The sequence below is a fragment of the Meleagris gallopavo genome, chromosome 1, assembly GCF_905368555.1.
Source record: "Meleagris gallopavo chromosome 1, MGAL_WU_HG_1.1, whole genome shotgun sequence".
NCBI lineage: Eukaryota > Metazoa > Chordata > Aves > Galliformes > Phasianidae > Meleagris > Meleagris gallopavo.
The window spans coordinates 7,468,879-7,493,122 of NC_139404.1; the positions used below are offsets into that span (position 1 = coordinate 7,468,879).

General features: G+C 42.8%; 1 protein-coding gene across 2 annotated transcripts in view; it reads right to left on the reverse strand.

Annotated features, from left to right (window-relative positions):
* FAM107B (family with sequence similarity 107 member B) overlaps positions 1 to 21,288 on the reverse strand; it is a 61,185-nt gene extending 39,897 nt beyond the window's left edge. Inside the window, exons 1-2 of one of the 2 annotated variants that reach the window (XM_019617587.2) lie at positions 21,123 to 21,139; positions 19,017 to 19,130 (exon numbers count right to left, since the gene is read on the reverse strand). The gene's annotated coding sequence lies outside the window, so the exon portion shown is untranslated. Of the gene's footprint in view, positions 1 to 19,016; positions 19,131 to 21,122 lie in introns of both variants that reach the window. The other variant, XM_010716416.3, reaches the window with a different exon arrangement.
* Between the last annotated feature and the right edge of the window lie 2,956 nt (positions 21,289 to 24,244).

Here is a 24,244-nt window from a genome sequence, read left to right on the forward strand (position 1 = left end):
CGGGCCATTCTGTGATTCTTTGATAGGATTCTATGTTTGATGTTAAGAACATAGAAATTCTCACTGACTTTCATTAGCCTTTATCGATGTAAAACAGCAATGGTGCCAGTTCAGTATCTTCTTTTAGTGCTCTTAAAGGTTAGGAAGAATTTCAACACAGTTAATAACACAGATGGAATCAAGAAGTTTAAGCAATAATCCACGTTCCTTATCTTGGAATAGGTGCAGTGCACAGAGCAGGATGCTTCTTTCCAAGGCTTTGCCTCATGCATGCCTTCATTGCATTGGTGCACCTATTTGGTCAATGCATATTCTTGAATTAATCATTTCAAACCATTTCTGATAGATTAACATTCTTCTGCCATTGCAAAGCTACTACCATTCCAGCAAGCTATTGAGAAAAATGCAGCATTAATACATATATTGATTCTTTAAATCACTAACAAGAATTGAAAGCAAGTCTTTCTCTGAAACAGAATGATTCTTACAAATGTGAGCTTTCTTCCCTTTTGACCTAAAGATCTGAAGTTTTAAAAAAAACCAACAAAATTGGGCTATATTCTCTTTAGACAAAAAGTTTATTTGATTGGAAAAACTGATTAAAAGAGAACCAATATTCAATAATGAAAATGGCTGAGGAAAATAAATAATTTGGATCCCACAAGCTCTGTGTAGAGCTTTACAAAAAGACCCCAACAGTTGCTTTCTACCTCTTCCCCTTCCTCTTTCTGCATCTTGCTTAAATGCTTTCAGTATTTGTGTTTTGAACGTTTAAGTCTATTTCACATATGTTAACAATAAAACTGTAATTCTGCTAATTGATCAAGTCCCATCACTTAAAGCATAAATTCTAATCCTTAATTAGTTTGCAAACCAAGGCCTTTTTTCATTCATTTTGCATAAATTGCTCTCCTCCTTTTCCAGTCTCCACAACAGAGAATTTCATTTGTTGATGTTTTCCCCTGTAATCTCATTAGCAGACTCTCTCCCTCTGCCACTGGTTAGGTTTTGTACTTGGATAGAATGGCTTTCAGTACTGCCAGGCAACAATTGCAGCAATCATATGGATGGAATTGAATGTGCTTTTCAGTCTACTGTGATTTTGTTAACAACAAATATTCAGATAAATAGTAAGGGTTTAAAAAAAAGTTACAGATCTCCACAGAGGTAAACATACTTGATACATATTTCCTTCATTTACTGAGCAAACATGCAAAGAAGCACATGATTTCCTCCAGAGAGCCAAAAAAGCACGTGAGAGGGTCACACAGACTGAAGAAGGAGACTGTGCAAAATCACTGTCTCCCTGCTTGTCTTGCACAAAGGACACCAGCTGGCAACGACACAGAAAAGCACAGACTCAAAGCCTCCCTTCTGCTTGCCTCAGTGGCTCCATCTTCTATGGTAATGGGTAATAAGTCTTCAGAACCAAAGGGAACCAAGAACAGACTTTTAAAGAACTTCAAACAGCACTGGAAAGCCCAAAGGGCACTGGAGAGAAGTGCTGGGACACGACCAGCAATCACCTTTCAGAAACCAGAGCCTTACTGGGGCAGCTGGCAGACATCCTCCACCTCAGCCCAGAAGAATGAGCCAAAACCTGCATAACTGTCCATGTCAGCCAAACCTACAACAATCCTGTGCTGAGGAACACCCATCATCTCTTCTACCTCCATCGGCAGACGCAGACACACAGTGGAAATCTGCTTCAAACATCTGCTTCAACACACACGCAGCCTTCAACAGACCAGACAGTACCTTGCAGAACCTCATGTCAGGTTACCACTTATTGACTCTGGTAGTGGAGAGAAAGCTGAAGTTGTAAATCGCTGACATAACCATCATCTTTGAAATGTAACTGAAACCAGCTTTAAGATTTCCTTCTTATGACTAATTCCCTTTATCCAGGCATCTGTTAGATTTAAGAAAGAAGTCATAACAAGCTTCCATTTCCAAACTTGCTTTTACCCAAGACCAAAGTCCTGCCTTGAAAGGCTACAAAGGTTCTTCACAGTCTGCACACAAATATATTCATGCAGGGCTAGGGGAACTTCTGCACATTCGAAGCTTGCAGTATGTGGGTTCAATCTTTTAGAACAGAGCAAGGGACAGCCTCAAAATAATCCCATGCTTCCATTATTCACTTCAGCTAGAAAGGATTCAAGACAACATCAGGGAAAAAATACCAGTGTTGATTTGTATTCTAGGAATGAATGAATGCTAAAATCAAAATGATTTAAGGACACATCTTGACTGTGAAGTATTTGTAGCTTTTTTTATGATTCCAGCTGCACTCTGCAGAAGGGTTGTTGTAATATGAGCATTTTATTTGCTTAACAGGCAGGTAAGATGCACTAATTGGTTGGATATGATACTTATTCAAACTCTTTATTACAGCACTGAAAATGATTCAGTTCCAGTGTTCAAAGTAAATACATTTTCAGCAGCTATTCATAGAAAAGTTGCACTAAAACAACTGAAGACAGAGCAAGTTTGCAAAATCACTGCTGCTAAACTGATTTTAATTACTTAAATAAAGTCACTTGGAGCAGGTTGGATGCATGCTGGTAACCGACCAAGTTTATTAAAAAAAGTAATTATCATCTAAAATTAACAATTTGATTATTTTTGGTTATTATTCCAGTTGTTTTAAAACTAGTATACAACTTTCTCTGTCTTCGTGTATGTATTTCTAATTTTAAATAAAAAGTTTCAATCTACGAATTTAAGAGACTTATCCCCACACACACATTCACCCTAGAACAGGCCCTTTGTCAATGTACAGTCAGTGTTTGCATCTGAGGTCCCCAACAGAGGATCCTGGTCAGGACTCGCTTCTGTATCACAAGGTTGGCAGGATGCCTACACAGCAATGCTAAGGCACGAACAGCAGCTGTTTCCATACTCCATTTGGTTCCCAGTTAGAGAGCAGAGCAGAGGAGACCACAGCAGTGATGAGTACCCACAAGGAGATGCATGTAGAGTTTGCTGCTGGAGCCATCACCTCCAAAACGTCTTCTTAAAAACTTCTGTGCACAGTAGAAAGTCTTCAGGCGCTGGTTACCTGTGTTATTTTTTCCTCAGAGAGGAGGATTCTTCAAAAGGCACACTACTCAGTGCACAAATCTTTACCTTTTCTTCTTGCTACAGCTCAGCAACCTGCATCTGAATGACTGCAGCTCTAGGTACAGACCGGCCCCTTTCCTGCCCAACTTCTCCTCTCACTTTTACTGGCAAGGACAGAAACCACCTGGCTTTCTAGCTCAGATAGATAAGCTGCTCTAACCTCCCCACAGCAGCTACCACCCGCTTTCCCTTCTCTTTTCAGACCTTGTAGCTCTCAGGGCTGGCACAAGATGCTGCCACGTTACCCAAAAGTCAAAGATGAGAGCAGCACATTCCCAGATTTGGGAATTTTCAGTGTCCTGAACAGTCTGGCATACAGATGTGGAACCACCTAATAATGTAGGCCTGTTTGCTAAAAGCACAGACCAAACATCAGATTATGTGCTTATGTGTACACGTCAGGATAAAAGGAGGCAGAGATGGTCAAAAAGATACTGCTGCATAAATGGTTGCAGAAGCTTCCAGTGCAAACATAGGAGCGCTGGGGGAACGTGCCAGAGGCTTGCAAAGCACAGCAGAGAGCCAGGGTAGGTTTGTTGTGATGAGGGACAGGATAACAGCACTGTAACAGAGAAACCTGAACTGCTTTAATTGGGTCCTTCTCCTTATAAAATAGTTATAAAAAGAAATGTGAGATTACAGGACCAGCTGAAACTGGAGTGCTAATAAAACACAGGAAACCATTGATCTCAACAAGAGTCATTTACTGCACGCATACGGAGTGCTGGGTCTGCAGGGCTGAAATATCCTTTTTTAAATAAATTAAGAATAAAAGAAAAAAGCCACCATGTGCAGTACCTTGAGAAAGCGAAAACATCAAGCACAGCAATTGGAGAGAACCCACATACTGCAGTGACCATAGGTTTGCTGGAATCATGGAGACAGAAGATAAAACTTTTTCTGCCAAAACACCAGAATGACCCTTTTAAAAAGCTTTTCACAACCTGCCAAAGTAACTTGGACAACATCATACCATTTCCAAAAATGTAGGAAACATACGGAGTGCAGAGAAAAGCTCGGAAGCAGATATAATTTTTTTTCCACATCACTGACTGTGCTGCTGAGATCTTTTTACCCTGAAGTATCACTAAAAGATCAGCCAGTAGCCAAAAAGCAAATCAAGAACACAAAAGGAGAGAAGGAATGCACTTAAGATATACAATTGATGCTGGCAAATCTCAGCCTCAGGAAAAGAAAACCAACTAAACAGATACTTACCAGAGGATTTTATAAATACAGGTCGATGCTCACGTACCCCTCAGTATTGCATGTGATTGCAAAGATTTGCCATCTCATGAGACCATATGCATATACCCATAAGTTTCAAACTTACATAAGTTTTTGCCAGAAACAGTCAGTCAGACATTCTCCTTTACCTCCTCAGCTGCTGAAAACTATGATCTCTTCCATACTCTCTCATGTCCAAATTTTGCTGGATTTTGAAATGATCCACACTTTCTATTTAAAGCTTGAGCTGGAATGGATGTTTAAGTCGTTTCACAAAGAGTTTGGTTTACATCTCCCTTTATGAAAGATTTAAGTCATTCAGCTGAAAAGCAGTGTCTTTTTACCCTGAGCAGCTACTCCAGCAGCAATGAAGTAAATAATATGAAACAAAAACAGGGGAAAGAACCAAAGTGTTCTGTAACAGAAGAGGGTTTGGGTTTGTTTTCGCAAAGTTCAAACACATGAAGTTTTATGGCTTAATTAAAAAGAGTGCAAAAGGGTTGAGAGAAGGAAGGTTTCCATTAAGAAGATCTGAACTAGTTCAGCAGTTGTTTGAGCTCTGTTTGAGCTCATTTTTTGCCTGGTCACAATAGCAGAAGACTTCAGCAGCAAACCAAAAGTTTAGAAAACAGGAGTGAGCTGATGCTAGATGAGAGGGCAAGAGGCAAAGCAGAGGTCATCTCTAAAATAATTACCGGCACTGTATTACAGCCTGCCACAAGACAGCTTTTCCCATTTTTAAAGCTGCAAATATAAACAACACTTACAAGGAAATTTAATTTGAATGGTGAGCCAGGAAATGAAAAAGTGGGCTGGAAAAAATGATGGATTTTCCTGTGACCCAAGGAGCAGCCCAAGGAAGTCCCTGCTCTCAGAGAATTCCACTTACTGATCACTGGGATTCTCTATCTGCAGGGAGTAGGCTTTCAAGACACTGTTTCCTCTCCCTCCCTTTGCTGGCCATTACCAGAGGCTGCTATCCTCTGCTATAAATGTTCCTGTGGGACCTGGAGAGAACTGTAAGGCAGCTCAGGACAGCTAATGTGCAGTAGACTTCAGCTGCTTTAAGAATCTGGGAGTCACTCTGGTTTAGGGAGGAGTCATCCTTCATCTGCACTTTTCAGATAGCAAAGTAATAATTTGATGGTGAAAAGACGCCCCTAAAATGCTTTCTTGCTGCAATGACTCCAGCAAAAAAGCAGAGCTGGGAAACTGACAGCATCTGCAATTTACTGTAAATGGCCAACTAGCTGCAGCCAGCCAGAGCAGCGCGTGGGCAAGGATGCTTGAGCTGTGGCCATCAGCATCCACACTGCTGAAAGGCATCCTGAGCACAATCCTTGGAAAAAGGCCACCACAACCACAGAACATGACCCTGCAAAAGGACAACTGGCAGAAGCTGCGTGTGCCAGCTCACACAGCCCATAGCTGAAGGCAAGTCTGCACCCAAACCGTCAGCCAGGGCCTCAACTCACACTCAGGAAGCCAGGCTTGAAACAGGGTGTGGATGTTGCCACTGCATCCTTCCTTTGTGCACTGTGGGGTTGTGCCCAGGGATCCCCATTAAGGTGAAACAGCTGATATTGCAAATACATGGATATCACAGCCCTGGATCCAGAGGGACACAGCACTGTGGAACTGAAGCTCCACTCCTGTAACACACTGTCATTCTGACAAGGAGCTAACAAAATGTCCTTTCATCTCAGGCAGCTCAGCCAGGACGTCTCCCTTTTGACAGCTTAACATTTCATCTGCAGATCTCTGCCTAATCAGCTCAGCATTAGGATCTGCAGTTAAACCTCATTTGCTGGAGCTGAAGATTAGAGATAAGAAATGGGAGATTCGAGAACAAAAAGTAAACAAAGACAATAGGAGCTCTTATTTCCTTCCTCATTAATTCCTCATTGCAACTGCTCTCAAAGAACAATCACCTGACAGTATATCAACTCAGTTTCTCTCAGAGGGCAGGTCAGGCAAGTATCAACCTCCAAAAAAGCAAGTCAGAACTACAAACACCTTATACAAGTTGGGAGCAGGGAGACTCATTCCTCAAGTAACACAAGCTGCTGTCTGCTCCGGGCAGCCCAGCTGCCCAACACTGGCTCAGACAGCTTAAATCCTAACTTACTGGGTTGAGGAGTCCTTGCCCGTTGTGGGTAACTTTTTGCAAGGTAGAAGTAATCCTGAACAGGAATTTTCCTCTCCAAGGAACTCTGCAGAGGGCAGCCACATACTGCAGTCACTCCGGTAGGCAAAGCCAACAGGAATCCTACCACATATTTCCTGTGCTCTATATACAAAGGCAACTTTAAATATGGATTGGCTTGATACAGGTGACCCTTTAGGACGGCAGCACAAACACACAGATGTAGGGAACCAGGTAAGCTGAGTAAGCAAGATTTCTTTGCACAAAGGCACTTGCTGGCCAGTTTTTCCTCAGCTCCACTGTGGGATGGAAATGGAAATGTTTTTGATAACAGATAATAATGACTTAGGCAAGTTTCTCTAGTTTGTATTTATTATGTGGGCAAGAGGCCAGACAGAACATTTAGTTAATTAAAGTTTTATTGAAAGTAGAAAGTGGTGTGTTTCTAACAACCCTCCATTTTCCCCAGAAGAACATGGCCCTTAGCCTTCCTTTAATATACTAACATAAAAGAAAATTACAAAAATATACCCATGCAGCTCCTTGCAAGATCCAAATAAAAAACTACTGCTAAAACAAAAAATTAAATTCATCATTCAACATAGCATCCCCACAGAAAAAAAAAATAATAATACGCAGGAGAAATAGGCAAGAGAAAAGCTATATTAAAAAGGTAAAATTTGGAATAAAAAAGCAAAGGCAGGAAATAGGGCAAAAACCAACAAGATCCTTACACTACTCAAGTTGGCCAAAGATATCAAGCCTTGTTCTGTTTGTTTTTCATGCATTACTCACCAGGCGTGTTCATGCACTGGGAAGGATACCAGCTAAAACATGTGGTTAGCGGCCAGCAGAGATAATACAGTTAGAAGACACACAGGTCTGCAGCAGCTTTCCTTTCCAACTATTTCCTATTTAAGCAAAGATTGATTTTACATGATGTGACAAGGCCAACGATCCATAGAAACCACCGCACCATGCAGACCTTTACTGTAAAGCACAGAGTGAATGTATCCTCACTGTGGGCTTACTGAGTTTCGGACTTAAGTTTCCGTTTCATGCAACAGCAAGTTGTGTTTTTCTGTGGCATAACCCTGTTGCGTGGTGAACTCAGTGGTTGCTCTTTCAGCTCAGAGCCCTGCAATTAGTGTACAAATACACAACACTTTGAAATAACGAGGTTACTCTCTGCTCTAATTTTTCAAGACTTCACAATACACCTCACTGAATTACAGGAATTGTTCATTTGGTTACACTCAGCTTCTAGAAGGAAGTGATAAGTAAGCATTGCACTTTTACTGGTAAAGTAAGTGGTAAAGGAACGAGGGGGCAGAAATATATGGGGTTTTCCCCCCATCTTCAGCTTCACAGAATTTTTGTATGGTTCACTGGTCTGACAGTGAGAATGAAAGCGCAGCCAGCACTCCCCGTTGCAGCTACCCACAAAATGACAGTTTAAATCATGCTGTGTGGTCTGCTTCCACAACAGGCTTCTACAAAGGTAGCAACCATGTTGTAACGCATTTAGACACATGGAAAGAATGCTGCTCTGATATGAGAGATGAAGCAACCATGGCTTACAGAAGGCAACACCTGAGGGTCTGCACATTGACTGCATGAGAACTGGGTAACAACAGGGATTTCCTTATGCAGCACAGAAGAATCCAAGCTTGTGATTCTGGTGCAGAAGGCTCATGCAAGCTTATCTCACACAGATCAGCTAGAAAGCTTACAGCTCCAGCTCATAGTGCAAGTTGAAACAGATAAACCTCAAAGACTTCTTTTTTTCTTGAATTCTCTCATTTCCTTTTCTTTCCAGTCTACTATAACCACCTGGTATCATAATCTGATCCACTTTTTTTCCCCCTGTACAGAAATCGGGTCAAAATTTATCAAACAATGATGAAGAAAAGGTCAAATCTAAGGTGAGAGAACGCCCATGTTCCATCTGAAAGGAGATGTTTTGCAAGCTTGGTATCTCTGGCATCTGTGGCACATTTGGAAAAATAAATATTAAAAAAAAAAATCCCAATCTATTCCAGCTTTAAGTACAAAGAACTTAGAAAAGCAAACACACCATTGTCATATTGGACATAATTAAAATCCACTAACGTCCTCTCTCTGCTCTCACTACATGCTGCCTCAGTGACCTCCATTCATATCCTTGCAAGAAGTACTTTGGGTCATTTTACAGACTTTGTCATCTGTCTACATAACTGACACCTATATTCCAAAGCAACTTTCATTTTTAAAGAGTTAAATTTCAGCAAAATGCCATATACTGGGTAATGCTCAAGGTTCAGCTCTCCTGCAGTAAGAATAACCCCAGGCTAGTTACTCAGCTGAGCGCAAGTTGTATCACTAAAAGTCTTTACTCCAGGTAATGTCTGATTTGCCTTTACATCTCTTGCTTATTTTGTTCATGCCTAGAAGATAATCAGGCAGAGACCCACCTGCAGTCCAACATCATTATCTGGCTCTGGAAGACATACATACCTGTAACAAAGCACGCAGCTCCGCTCGGCACTTCACCCCCTGCCTGTGAAAGGCAATGAGGAGTCAAGTAGAGGGCTGGGAGGAGAAGCTTAGTGACACCACCAGCAACAGCTGCAAGGCAGATTTTTTCTTCATTGATATTTAGTGCACATGCATGTACACCTCAGCTGGTTTCCAATCAGCCTTTAGTTCTGAAGTTAGAGCATTTAGGCTGACCACACTACACTTGAACAGTATGATGACATTCCTTCGCCAACAGCAAAGTGATTCCATACACTTCAAGTTCTAGCTTCAATTATAAACCCTAAGCAAAGAAAAAGGGCACAGATATGCTTCCCCTTCCATTAAGGGCTTCAAAGTAACAGCATTTAAATCTAGTCTAACCTTTAAATGTCCCAAACTGTAATGATTCAAGCTTTTAAGCTTCCAACCATCCATCCACTTCTCATTCCACAGCTGGCTTACAGAAATATTTTTAAATTGTTTTTAAGATCACTGTAGGACCTTCTGGTTGTCCAGCATGCACTATCACCTATTTACCTCAGGTTTTCCCTCAGTTGAATGCTGGCTATTTGACATTCAAACGAACCACAGGCACCAGAGCAAACATGAGATTGTTAAAGTAAAGGAATCTGATTCAAACAACATCCAGGAGAGAAAACCCATAATAGTATGGAAAGCTAATAAAAGTTTGGTTTGCTTTTTTAATTAACTATGTTTAGAAATAAGAAATAATCATTAAGGAAGTCCAAACTGCTTAAATGTATACAGGAGCAACAAAAAAAATCCTCGTCTCTTCATTTTCACCGTAGATGCAAATGCTTTGACCAAAACACGTGGTGCAATGAATCAAAGTGCTTTCCCAACGCATCAGAAAAGGGGAAAATCCCCAGTGCTGTTACAGTAGCACACGGTTGTCAGTCAACACACAGACACTGACACTGTGCAAAACATTTATCCTTTGGCTCAGCCCAAACTCTAATGAAATTCCACATTTGACCAAGATACGGGGAAAATTGCAATGTAGCTCAACTGTAGCTGATGACATCCCACCAAAGAACGGCAACCTCTTGTCTCTGAGTCAGCTACATTTCCACATTTAGTGAAGTTGCTTCAGGTGACTCAGACGCACAGCCTGGGAGGTGAGTACAGAAAATCTCTTAGCAGGATTCCGCTGCAGCTTTTCAAGATGAAGCCCGATTTGCCTGGTGCTCCTTATTTGAACTTCAGTTATTTGGAAATATAATTTAAACTGCAATTTGTCTTAAGGAATTTCCTGAGAAGCAACAAACTTAATAAAGGTAACATCAGAGGCACAGAACCGTCATGTAAGGAAATGACCATGGTCCAACCAGATCCTGTTTTCACCTCACAGCAGTTTCTTAAGCTGCCTACTTGCCTAAAGGCCTTTAAGGGAAGATGATTTCTATCCTTGTGCAGTAAGTTCCTGCTTGAAATACAAAGTTTAACGTGTTTATGTTATCTTTTCATTAGCACTGTTTGCAATATTCCATCCTGTTTATTTTTTCGTCTTGGTTCAAAGTCCCGAGTTAAAATTCTATCCTTTGCTAATTACTTATAGTGTAATCAAATCATTTCAGCCTTTGCTTCCCAATTAGTAAAAAAGGACAACAATAAATATTTATCTAATTGAATACATATTTGCTTACCCTGACAGCTTGATTTTCAAATACACAATGACTCTACAGAATTCTAAGCAGAAATTACCTAGTTTCTTATCCTTCTATGACCAAGTTACAAGTGTGATGGATGAGGGAAGGGCTGTCAACATAGTCTACCTAGACTACAGCAAAACCTTTGGCACTGCCTCTCACAGTATTCTCTTGGAGAACCTGGCAGCCCACAATTTGCTCAGATACACTCCTTGTTGGGTAAAGAACTGGCTGGAGGGCTGGGCCCAGAGAATGGTGGTGAATGGAATTAAATCCAGCTAGCAACTGGTCACGAGTGCTGTTCCCCTTGAGTCATACTGGAGCCTGTTCTCTTCAGTATCTTCATTGATTATCTGGATGAGGGCACTGAGTGCACCCTCAGTAAGTTTGCAGATGACGCCAACTTGGAAGGAAGTGTCAATCTGCCTGAGGCCCTACAGAGGGATCTGGACAGGCTGCATTGCTGGGCTGAAGCCAATGGGATGAAGTTCAACAAGACCAAATGCTGGGTCCTGCGCTTTGGCCACAACAACCCTAGGCAATGCTACAGGCTTCGGGCAGAGTGGCTGGAAGACTGTAAAGGACCTGGGGCTGTTAGCTGACGCTCACCTAAACGTGAGACAGCAGCACGTCCAGGTGGCCAAGCAGGCCAGTAGTATCCTGGCTTGTATCAAAAATCATATAGCCACAAGAACAGAGAAGCAATCATCCGTCTATATTCAACCCTGGAGGAGCACAAGTCCTATGGGAAGCAGCTGAGAGAACTAAGATTATTTAGTCTGGAGAAGAAGAGACTCAAGTAAAACCTTATTGCTCTCTACAACTGCCTTAAGGGAGGCTGTGGTGAGGTGGGGGTTAGCTTCTGCTCCCAGGTAACAGTGATAGGATGAGAGGGAATGGTCTCAAGTTGTGCCAGGGGAGCTTCAGGTTGGATATTTGGAAAAACTTCTCTGAAAGAGTGGTTGGGCAATGGAACAGCTGCCCAGGGAGGTGGTGGCATCACTGACCCTGGAGGCACTCAAGAAATGTGTAGATGTGGTACTAAGGAACATAGTTTAGTGGCGAGGTTGGTGGGAGGTAAATGGTTGGACTAGATGATCTTAGAGGTCTTTTCCAACCTATGATTCCGTGATTCTAGGTTAACTACACTAAATAATTACCATAATTTTTTGTACCTGCCCTGTTGAACTTTCACATCCTCCCCTTACTTAGGGATACCAATTCTTACTCCGCACTTCTAAGCTTGCCATTATGCAAAACATGATACTCCAAAAAGAGTTTGTAGCATCTTACTTCTGTCAGATTTTTGAAAGAGGACTGATACATTGATTATAAAGCCTTAAGAATCTGAATGGTTGTGTTTTAAAGTAAAGCAATCTTTCCAGTCCCCTTCCTGGAGGAACAGGATCCAACAGGAAGGAGAGTAGAGCTCCTTATTTCATTGCTTTTATAATAATGACTTATCTTTCTTATTCAACGTTTTGTTGACTAAATATGTATAATCTAGTCTGCCCAACTTCATGGAACTCTAAACATCTTCATTTCGATAGAAAATTAACTACATCAGTGGCTGTTCTAGCAGTCAATTAATCTTCTTCCCATTAAAAATAAAATAATAATAATAATAAAAAAAGCAAACTACCAAACATCCTAAATCAAGGGACTTCATTAATTTAATTCCAGTCAATAATGGAAGGAATAAGCCCTTTTAAAGCACATACTCTTTCAGCTCAAAGTTCATTACCAAACTACCCTTGCCTTCCTTACAGTGCACATTACAGTTCATTACAAATGCAGCCCTCTGCCTGTGTGCTACCAGATATGGCAGTCAAAGGAATTAAGCATTAAAACAGAGACATCCAAAGATACAGCGAAACACAGGTAAAATAAGACAGGTAAAATAAGTGACAGCATTGTCTTTCAGCAGCTAGAGATTTTTTCTTACATAATTCTGAAGGAGGAAAAAGTTCTACTGAAAGCTGATACTGGGACAATTAAGAATTTTACATGGCAGACACTAAGAGACTAGTGGCATAGTGTTATAGTACCTGGTGGAAAGCTACATACCTCACAGAGCTGACCTCAGCCTCAGTGTCACAGAAACAGGAACCCTCCTGTGGCCGATGCCATCTGTAGTCACGCTATGCCAGCAACATCATGGCAGTTTTGAAGAAAGGAAATAAAATGACTTAGCTGCAGGACACCATGGCAGTGGATTAGGAAGAGATCAGATATACTTGAATTATAATTCAAGCAGAAAATTTAGCTATGTATGTGGACCACTGTTATATCATCCAAGGGGCCTCCCAAGACTTAAAAACTTCCCTTTCTTTTAAAGCTCTTTGCCTTTAAAAAGTTATCCCAGCATCACTGGTCAGACCAGTTTTTGACTGCACCTCCAATTGACCTCCATTATTTGAGGAATGAACTATAACATTGCACAATAAAAGTGACATCTGTGGCAGAGATTTTCAAGAGAGAAGTTTTGCTTTATAGTTCTTTCAGTCCTATTTTCCTAGACAATAAGATTTGCTGTATCTACCAGTGTTTCTCCTCTTTGCTATTACTTCCAGCAGACACTGGGAAATGGATTACATTTAACTAAAGAAACATGTTTTCTTCTGTCAATCCTGTTAGTTCCCTGGAAGCAGATAATAAGTTAAGGAGATGACTTTTTAATACTTCTACAGAGAAGAGTGGACCTTAACTAGCTGGAAAGTACACAGATTCCTGTAAGTCAGCTTGCAAAGTAAAAAATTATTCCTGTAATGCAATAAGCATGAGCAATAAAGCAGTTTGTACAGATACATAAAGTCTGTAAAAACACTGAACTAGTGATAAAAAAGTAACATGCTTCACTTTTTTGCATTTCTAATCACCTTTTCCTCACTCTCTTCCCTATTTGAACTGCACGTTCCTCAGGGCTGAGACTGTCTCTTTAGATGTGACTGAATAGTGCTGAGCTGAGTTGACAGGACCAAGAACTCCATCTTTCTCAAAAAGAGGGTGTTTTGATAGAATGATGTCTGTAATGCATTTCAGCCTTTTAAACCAAAAGAATCTGACTGGTGTGGACATTCACAACTGCAATCTTCATATTACATTTCAAAGCTAGCTTTCCAGTTGCTGGAACTTCAGAACATCTTTGTACACCTTTTCAATGTAACATGACATCAGCCCAAGAAATAATGTTTTCTGCTCTTCAGATACCTAACATTTCTCACATATTAAGCTGAATTTACAGCTAGAATTTATTTCCCAGAAAAAGAAAGAACGTACTCATATTCACTCATCTTTTACAAATGACTTGTTCAGTTTTCTTGTACTTGGAAGATGAAGTGGGTAAATGAAGAAAACAACAGACATGCTTAGACTGTCTTTGGAGAGTTAGCTGCAGTAACAGAACCATACAGCCAGGGCTTTCCTCCAGAACACACACAGCTCCCTGTGCCCGACACAGGTCAGTGTGTCCTTGTGCAGCTGGGTGTGACAAAAAGTACTTGGAAAGGGTGCTCACAGGAGAGTCACAGAGCAAGCAAGCCAGGCTGCCTACCAGTCACTTACAACAAGTCATCTCTTCGGCTTGCAAAGCCTACTGCCAGCACAACCAGGAAGTCAGTTACAATGCACAATGCTCTGATTTGCTTCTTTGTATTACACAGAAGTATTTCTGAGACTTGGAAAGAAGAAAAAAAAAAAAAGAATTACTTTTCAAAATAGTCCCCAAATCCTTCTTTTCCCCTTTCTCCCCCTCCCCCCAAAAACCACGCCGCTACTCCTTTCCTGCCCTTTTCTCCATTATTTAAAAAATAAAAATAAAAAACCTAGCTATGGATTTTTGCCAGACTACTTTCAGGGAACAGTGGCAATGTGCCTCACATTATGCAAGTTGAACTATATATTGACTATATATTACAGCTTGCATTACATGACATAGCTAAGCTTCAAGAACAAATGGCCTAGGAGAGTTGGATGAAAAATAAATCACAACACAAAGACTATCATAACCCAATCAAATTCCTTCATATCCTCTCCAGAAACAAACCCCCAATATCCTAGTGGATTCAGATGAAAATTGGTTGTCTCTCTCTACAAAGAGGCAAGCACCAAGCTGCATCTCAGTAAGAGTCCGGAAGAGGCAGCCTGGTTCATTCTTCCATGAAAGGCAGCAAGGAGCTCAGCTATTGCAGCAAGCCTGAAGGACACGACAGCAACACAGCAGGACAGCCAGCCCATCACCTTTTTCCCTGATGATACCTGCAAGGAAACTGAGGTAGCAGGGATGTCCTTCATAGGAAACAACAAAGCAGGGAACATATTTAAAGGACTGTTCGGCAACTCATCCTGCCAGTAAGAAGAAAATTTCCTTTGGCTCAAACTAAATTCCTTGCTCTCCAGCAGTACCAAACAGCAAAGCTTCTTCTTTATTTGCATAACATGCAAAGCAACTGAAGACCATGCATTTGGATCCTGATCTTTAAGTGCTCTGCTCAGCAAGAGGTGCACTTCATGCATCTGACAGCTAAACTCACTCCAGCCCCTCTGAAATCTTTATAACTTGTTTAGAAGCACACAGAACAGCCATTGGCCTAAATTAGGAGCACATTTATGCACACATGAACAATCTTGACCCAGTTCTTGTCACATCGTGTCCAACACTCCATTTTATTATTAGCACAAGAACAAAGGCCTGTGTATATACATGAGGTGTTATGAATACCCATTCACTGCACATATGAGGAATGAAATGGGAAGAATCATTCCATTATTTGCCATCATCATCCTCGAAGACCCACATAAGGCCATCACTATAAAAATACATCTGGCTGGCAGTGTTTGATTCTGATTCAAAGCACATGCCACTGGACCCTGTGAGTTAGCTAGCACCAGCTGGCACAGGCACGGTGAACAGAATGTCTTTCTAGCACAGGCGGGAGAACTCTCAACATTCAAGTACACAAAAACAGCTTAATGTGGGTTTTGCTTTACGATTTCAAAACTCAGTTTCCCTCCCTACAATACACTACACTGCAAAGCAGAAGGGCCACTTCAACCAATGCCAAACATGAGGGCATTTTCTCCTCCAAAAGCCTTTATGGGTTGTAGCTTTCTTGCTTAGAGGATAGATGACTAATTCCTGGCTGAGGGATAAAACTAAGATCCACCCCACCACAACAAACAGCAAGGCTGCTGTTGTCCAGGTCATTAAAGCATTCTGCATAGCAGAAGCACATTTCGTGCTTGATCATCATAAAGATAGTTCTCCACAGGATTCTTAATGAAGTTCTAAATGTCATGGGCTGAAATCTGCTAGAGGACACCACACAGGATTTACATTTTATCCTGCAAGCACGTACGCTGCCTGAACTTTCAGTTTAAGTGTAAAAAAAGAAGGAAACAGATCTCACCTGAAAGAAACAAATTTGTTCCTAGCAGACTGAGCTACTTCTCTTTTTGAGAAGCCCAAAAGGCAAACTTCTAGCTTTGTATTGCCAGAGAAATTTTTAAAATGTAAGCAAATCCAGAAGTTTTGCTCATAGGATAAATAACAGTGCCTTATTTAGTCTGACTGCATTTGTGCTCCTTGCTCTCCTCATCAAACTAGCATCCTCATCCCATCAAAGTAAGCTGATGACTTGCTAAAGGCTCAGTTAATTCCAAGCTAGACTATATCTATACCAGAATTCAAACTGCACCAAGCCACGACAAACCCTGCCCTGATAGCTTTAGATCCGGGATTAAGAATAGGAGTAAATACTAAGCTGAAATGTGTCCACTGGACTGTATCATATTTTTAAAATCACAAGCATCCCAAAATCTCTGTGGCTTGTTCTTTGATAGACATAACTTGGAAACACTGATTTCTCACCTGTGATTTTCCTGCCCTTCACCACATGAAACATAAACTAAACACAAAGCAGACTGCAAGCTCAAAACATGTTCTGAAACTAAACTTAAGACAGTGAGAGATTGCAATTCCAACAGCCAACAAAGCCTTAGTTCAAACTTCTGTATTCCCACTGCCATGAAACACAAACACAAGCAGGTACCCTATGATGTTTTCAGGTTCTGTGGAAAGAAGGAAATGGCTCTGTTAGACCATCTCCTTTCCTCACAGATGTTAGTGCTCCCTCCTCACAGAATCTCCATGAGAACTCTGCCACAAGAGAATCACCCCAACTGCCCCCTGCTGCACACAACCCTTGGCACTAAGATCAGCTAGGTGTGTGACTGCACGTAACAGAGAAGCATCAGGACCTATAGAAAGTACCTTTAGAGAGTGTCAGAAGCCTGGTCTCTCATGGTAGGATTTGCACTCACATCATCTAACCGAGCCAGAGGGGCCAGAGAGGCAGTCATGGTCTCACCAGCACCTTCCTGGCTCTGCAGAGCTTCTACTTCTCTTATGTTGGCTCTTGCTCACCTGCAGTGAGCTGAAGGAGCACCCCAGAAATCCAGCCGGAGTCATGTCTGTGAAAACCATGCCTACCATTTAAAGGAAAATGTAGAAAGGAGAAAAAAAATGTTTCTGTTTTCTCTCTCCTGTACGTGCTGAATGTTCTTGTTAAAAGACTCATCAGCACAAAAAACTTTTCAGCATGATCTAACAACAACCAGTACACATGCTGGTTGTGGCCAAGTGCTTCTTCAACCAACCTCTCTGTTCACAACCAATTCCCTTTCTACAGATGAACCCTTCTGTCATCTTGCTTTAGAAATAAACATTAAAGCATCAACTTCCATGCTCTGCAGGTACATTAATAAAAAAAGTTTCAGCCCTTCTAACATCATCTTAAGTTTGAAACCATACTTGCACTGATAATCAAGAACATGCAAGCTATGGCCAAACCAGAATAAACTTTTGACTAGTCAGTGAACTGGAGAAGCACTTTTTCTTTTTTTCATAGAACCACAGAATCACCAAGGTTGGAAAAGACCTCCAAGATCATTCATTCCAACCATCCACCTATCACCAACGCTGCTCACTAAACCATGTCCCTCAGCAGAACATCTAAACATTTCTTGAACACCTCCAGGAACGGTGACTCCACAATCTCCCTGTGGTAGAGGAGTGCAGAGAAGTTTTTCCTAATGTCCAAGCTGAATCTCCCCTGGTGCAACTTGAGGCCATTCCCTCTAATCCTACAGATAGTTACTCAAGAAGAGAGGCTAACGCTCACCTCACCACAACCTCCAGGTCTGTTTCCTTTGCAGTCTTCCAGCCACTCTGCCCCAAGCCTGTAACACTGCCTACGGTTGTTGTAGCCAAAGTGGAGGACCCAGCACTTAGTGTTGAGCCCATTGGCCTCAGCCCAGTTATCTAGCCTGTCCAGATCCCTCTGTAGGGCCTTCCTACCCTCGGGCAGATCAAGTTGGTGTCACCTGCAACCTGAGGATGCACTCAATGCCCTCATTCTGGTCATCAATAAAGATACTGAACAAGACAGGGCCCAGTACAACACCTGGAGAACCCCACTCAAGACCAGTCATCAGCTGGATTTAATTCCATTCATCACCACTCTCTGGTCCCGACCCTCCAGCCAGTTCTTTACACAACAAAGAGTGTACCTGTGCAACCCATGGGCTTCTCTCTGAAGTTAGACAGTACGTGGAGCTTACACTTTAATGCTTGTTTTTTTCCAAAAATGTCAGAATAGAATCAGCTGGAAATTGTGTCTGACATGCTCTTCTTTTTGTACTTATGACATGAAAACAGACAGATCCAAAGTTGTACTGTACAAAACTGTCAGAGAAAAATGAATCAAAGATTTTGTGAAGCTGAGCACTGAAGCTTGCTGTCTTTAAAACTACCACAGTGCCAGACAATTTAGAGTCAGACAAACATATTTAGTATGGTTGCATGCATACAAAGATAACATAATTCTGTTCAGTTAAATCATGTTTTGAAGCTTTGTTGGATCCAAACATCTATCAAGACCAATTACTGGTTTTACAGTTCCATTCTTCTTTCCACAACTTTTAAGCAAGAATCTTTGCTTCTCTCTCTACTAGTTTTCTTTTGCTCCAATTTTTAGACTTTTTTTCTTTCCTTACTAACATTACGTTACTGATGTTGAGATGTGGTGTTGAGAAACAGAACTGTTTTTGATTAAAACACATAGCACTGTGTAAAAATTCAGTGAATTTTCCCCCACACATCCTGATCCGCTCACTCAGTCTATCTCAAGCCTGGCTGTTACACTATGTGACTCTGTCAAACAATCTCCCACTTCAGCAAATGCATTGACCATAACCACCACACAAATCAGCTTGTAAAGAAGAGGCATGTGCATGTATGAATAATGAAAGATGTCCAAACTGCAGCTGCCATGCAGTTCATCACTTACCTAGTAGTGCAGCGTTATTGTAGGACAGCTCAATACAGCTATTCTCAAAACCCTCCCGTGCTCATGATTCAGAGAAACTTCTTAATTTTGAAGAGAGAAAAAAAGGTGCCAAGACTGAAAAAGAATGAAGATTTTAAACCAAGGGATACAAGATCTGTAGCAGAAGGGGGAAAGCAAATGGGAGAATATTTAGATCTGATTATAAGTGGGTCCTCACCTTCACCCCTAACTTTCAGGGCAAACCAGCCTAACACTGTAATTACTCATGCTTAATGACACTTACATGCTGGAGATAAAATAGCAACATTACTCATGGGCATTTTGGACCCTGAAAAATACAAGTGACACTTCACCTGCCAAAATCATCCTGGCAAAACTCCACTGACATCAGTGGAGCTTCACTAACCATGAAATTGGCTCATAGTTGCTTTAAGACAATGAAAGCTTTGTTTTAGGAATATAGGGTATTCGTGTTGTTCTTAATAAAGCCCAGCAAACAATCACTTACTGTTAGTGAGCAAATACCACTGACAATAAGCAAGCAGCTACCACATTCGTTGTATACACTGCCTGTCCATATATTGCTGGGAAAACAGCCATCAATAAGGGAAGAGATTCTCAATTCGTATCAGGAGGAGATTGCTACTCGGGTTGCCCAAAAGAGCCAGAAGTTATTTCCATTTTAAAAATGTTCTTCTATACTCCTACCTCACTGCCAAGCCAAAGAAAGTTAAATATCCTGATCAGTGCTGCAGGATTTAGTACACACATATCTGTCCCACAGTGCAGAACAGACTGCTGCCAGAGTTATTCAATAACACGCCCACCACAAACTATACACAACAACCACATTGTGCTGGTTCAAAAGATTTCTTCCTCATTTTGATACATTTTTGTTGGACTCTGCAAATTCTTAATGCAAAACAAAAGTTCACACGTTCCTATCACCTAATAGAATCACAGAATAGAATAACTGAACTATTTGAATTGGAAGAAACCCTTAAAGGTCATCAACTCTGCTGCAATGAACAGGGACTCCTAAGCTAGATCAGGTGCTCAGAGCCGAATGTCTCCAGGGATGGGGCATCCAGAGCCTCACTGTCCACATTATAAAAAACTTTTTCCCTGTATTCACTCTAAACCCTCTTTTAGCATGAAACCATTTCCCCTTTTCCTGCCACAACAGACCCTGCTAACAGACCATTTGCTCCTATGGTCTCCCAAGTGTCCTACAAGTGTGCCCTGAACTTGCAGAACCAGCTCCAACCAAGACAGTACGTAGCACTGACATACAGCTCAATGAGTTCTGGCATTAAAAAAAAAAAATCAAAGAAGAAGGAAACAAATAACTAAGTCACAGAGACCTACGTATCACCCCTTACTCATGTGAACACCCAAGTTCACAAAATCACAGAACTGTAGGGGCTAGAAGGGATCCGTGGAGATAGAGTCCAACCTCCCTGCTAAAGCAGGCTCCCTACAGCAGATCACAGAGGATGGCATCCAGATGGCTCTCGAATATCTCCAGAGGAGACTCCACAACCTCTCTGGGCAGCCTGTTCTCCTCGATGTGCAGCCAGTTGCACCGTCCTTCAACCCAATGCGGAGGAAGATCTGGACATCTGGACTCGCAACACACACAGGAGGATTGAAACCCCGACTGAACCACAGAATGGGAGCACAGAGTGAGCAGAGCCTGCTCTCGCTCCGAAGTAAAGCTAGGTTCAGATGCACACTTTGTACACGAGAAGTTCAGCTGCGCTCGCTGCCCTGAGCTCTGTGCCATCCCAGCCCCACGCAGCCCCGGGCGGCCGCCCCCCAGCCCACGGGCTCCTCTTGGGGAGGACAAAAGTTGCTTCACGGAGGAAACCGTTCCACCAGACTAAAACCAGGAGGAAATTTGCCATCATGGGCAAAACCACCGTTCAGGCTCCCGTGTCTGCTCGGACAGGAGCTCTCCCGGTTCTCTGCCCGCCCCAAGAGCGATGGGCATCTTCTATTCCCGCGATCCCGATCACACCTACGGGCGGGCAGACGGGGCTCCGCGGGAGCGCCTCCCCCAGCTCAGCCAGCCCGCCTTTGTGTGCCGGCAGACGCTGCACCTACCTCGCCAGGGCGGCTCTCTGCGGGGAACGAGGAGAAAAAGACCACGAGACGGGAGGAGGGGACGAATGAGGCCGCGCGGTACCCGCCCGCTCACCGAGTGCAGGCGCGGCCCCAACACACGCGCGGCTCCGTCCCGGCCTCGCCTGAGGGAGCGCCGGGGCGGGCCGGGGCGGGCCGGGGGCGGGTCTGCCGCTGAGTCACCGCCGGGGCGGCCCCGGACCCGAGCCCCGCGTTGTCTTTGTTGTCAGGAGCGGGGGGAAGAGGAGCGAGGGGGAAACTGCGAAAGGGGAAAAAAAAGCGCTTAGAGAGAGAGGGGAGGGGATGGGCTGCCCGCGGGGCCGCAGTCTGCCCTGAGGCGGGCGCGGAGCGCTGTGCTGCCTCCATCCGCGCTGAGTGCAGCGGGACGGGCTGCTGTTCGCGCGGGGCTCCTGGTCTCATCGCAGGTGGTTCCCAAACGCGTGCTGAGGGCATTAGGCCGCCGAGTGAGCTCGTTTACCTGCGAGTGACTCCTCTTTCTCTTCCTGTTGGAAGAGGAGTTTCCAAGTGCGTTTTTAGCTCCCTCGTTTGTATTTCTGCTCCCTTTTGTCCAAATCCGCTGAAGCTTCACTTTGTCACAAAATGGCCTGGGTTGGAAGGGACCTCAAGGATCACGAATCTCCAACCCCCCTGCCACATGCAAGGCCACCAAACTCCACGTTTAGTACTAGACCAGGCTGCCCAGAGCCCCATCCAATCTGGCCTTGAACACCTCCAGGGACGGGGCATCCACAACCTCTCTGGGCAGCCTGTTCCAGCACCTCACCACTCTCTCTGTAAAGAATTTCCCCCTGACATCCAACCTAAATCTTCCTTCCCTCAACTTAAAACCATTTCCCCTTGTCCTGCAGTTATCTACCCTTTCAAAGAGTTGATTCCCCTCCTGTTTGTAGGCTTCCTTTAGGTACTGAACTGCTGCCACGAGGTCACCCAGCAGCCTTCTTTTCTCCAGGCTGAACAAGCCCAGCTCCCTCAGCCTGTCTTCACAGGGGAGGTGCTCCAGTCCCGTGATCGTCTTTGTGACTTTCCTCTGGACCCTCTCCTTTGATATTCCCACTAGAGAGGAATTAGGATCCCCACTCTGTGAGCAGACACGTCCATGCATTACCCAGGTGCAGAAGACAGGTTCAGATTGCTCTGCAGTTCATCCCTATGGTGCTCTGTGCCCCAAAGTCTGTTTCATAGCAATAAGTGATAGAAACAGGACGGAGTCTGCAACATAGCACAGTGTGTGGATGTTTAGAGTATGAACCAAAAAAATGACCTTTGGGGATGAAATGTATGTTTATATATTGCTGTACGTACTTGGATTAAATCAGCTTCTTTTGTATATTTATCACCAGGATTATTTTGAGTTTCTTCAGAGCAGATGCCTTGTGTCATGGCACAGTGACAGAAGCATCTTGAATCATCCCAGCGATAGAAAGCTGCTGGGCCTGTCAGACTGCAGCTTGAGGAGCTGAGTAGTGCTGAGCATCCAATGTAATGGGCTCTCCAAAAACCCCATCCCCAAGAAGTCTGTCGGAAGGATATTGGGCACTCAGCAGGTGGTGCTGTTTCCACTGAGTCTGTCCTAAATAATCCACTGCCCCTGCACGTCCAAGGGAAATCAGTGGGTAGGGAGAAGTGTTTTCTGTGGGGAAAGGCTGAAATCCTGAGTGCTGGCATGTATTAAAAGACTACTCAGGTCTTTGTGTGCAGCTGTTCTATCACTAGGAAAAAAAGGCAACCACAAAGTACCTGTGTGAAATGTGGCAAATGGATGAAAACCAGAATGTGTGTGTTGCTTCTCTCAGTTCTGGTGCCATTTAAGTCTGTTGTCAAGTGCCAAGTTATGCAATCAGAGCTATGCTGAGGAAATGTTATGAAGTGCAACATGATCCCCAAAAAGTCAATATCAGCACTGCAAGCCGGGCAGCCATTTGTCTTGTCCGTGTTCATAGTTTTGAGCCCTGACTGTGACCTGACTCATACCCCAGGTGAGTATTTCATCACAGGAGTGAAGGTATGTGTGAGGTATATTTTTTCCTGTACACAGAGCCCATGGTTACTATAGAGAGAAGAACCTCATAAAAATTGATTATTTTTAATTAAATGCAGTAAAGTGATGTGCCAAGACAGATGAGAGAGTATCAGTATTGAATATTGAGTTCCCTGTTCTGTAAACTACTTTCTCTTTGAAACGTGCAAGGAAGGTGTATTACTAGACACACGCAAACAGTGAAGAAAGAAAATGAATAGCAAAGGCAGCTGGACTGCTAGATTTCCCTATCTTTTGCATTCTTGACCTTATTGACCTCTCCATATCATTTTTGTATTTAAGCATTAACCATTCGTATTCTAAGGATACTTTGTAGTCCTCATCAAGTTTTTTATCTCCATTGCTTTAGACACTGCACAGGCAGTTGTCCCTGCTCTGAAATCTGTCACTTTACATCAATAGTGTATATTGATAATAGAGTCCTTTCTGAGCATAGACAACTATTTTGCTGCAATATGTACAATTTCCCCAACATATACTGCATATCCACATCTTTAAACAGAATATAACACTTTGCAGAAGCTACCAACAATTTCTGGGTACCTTTGCATGGTGATAGCTAGCTTGTTCCAGTGATACATTCAGTTTGAAGAGTGTGGTTATGTTACACATACTATCAACTTGTGCTCCATTAAATGACTGTAACATCACACAGCTACCATGGTTACATCCAGATTGAAAAGCATTGCTGTACACACACAAGGAAGGAAAAATTGGGAGAGAGAAGCAGAAAGTTGAAAGTACTCACCAAGAACACATCTGAGGACCAATGATGGCAGAGATCAACAGGTTATCTTAGTTTCCTACTCGGTGCCTTATACAAGACAGTGTCAAATGATAACCCTTGAGTCAGACATCTCGCAAGTAATTTAAGGGGCAGGTCTGTGTCATGTGGTTGTCTGGTTTTGGTGGAATAGCTGCTTGGCATGCCTGGGTCTGGAGAAGCTGAGTCACTTTAGCTCAGCTCCAGCCCATAACTGAGGAGGAAGGACTCATGAGGAGTTAGTATAGTCTCCCAGCCACGAGCCACTCAGGTTCCTAGAGT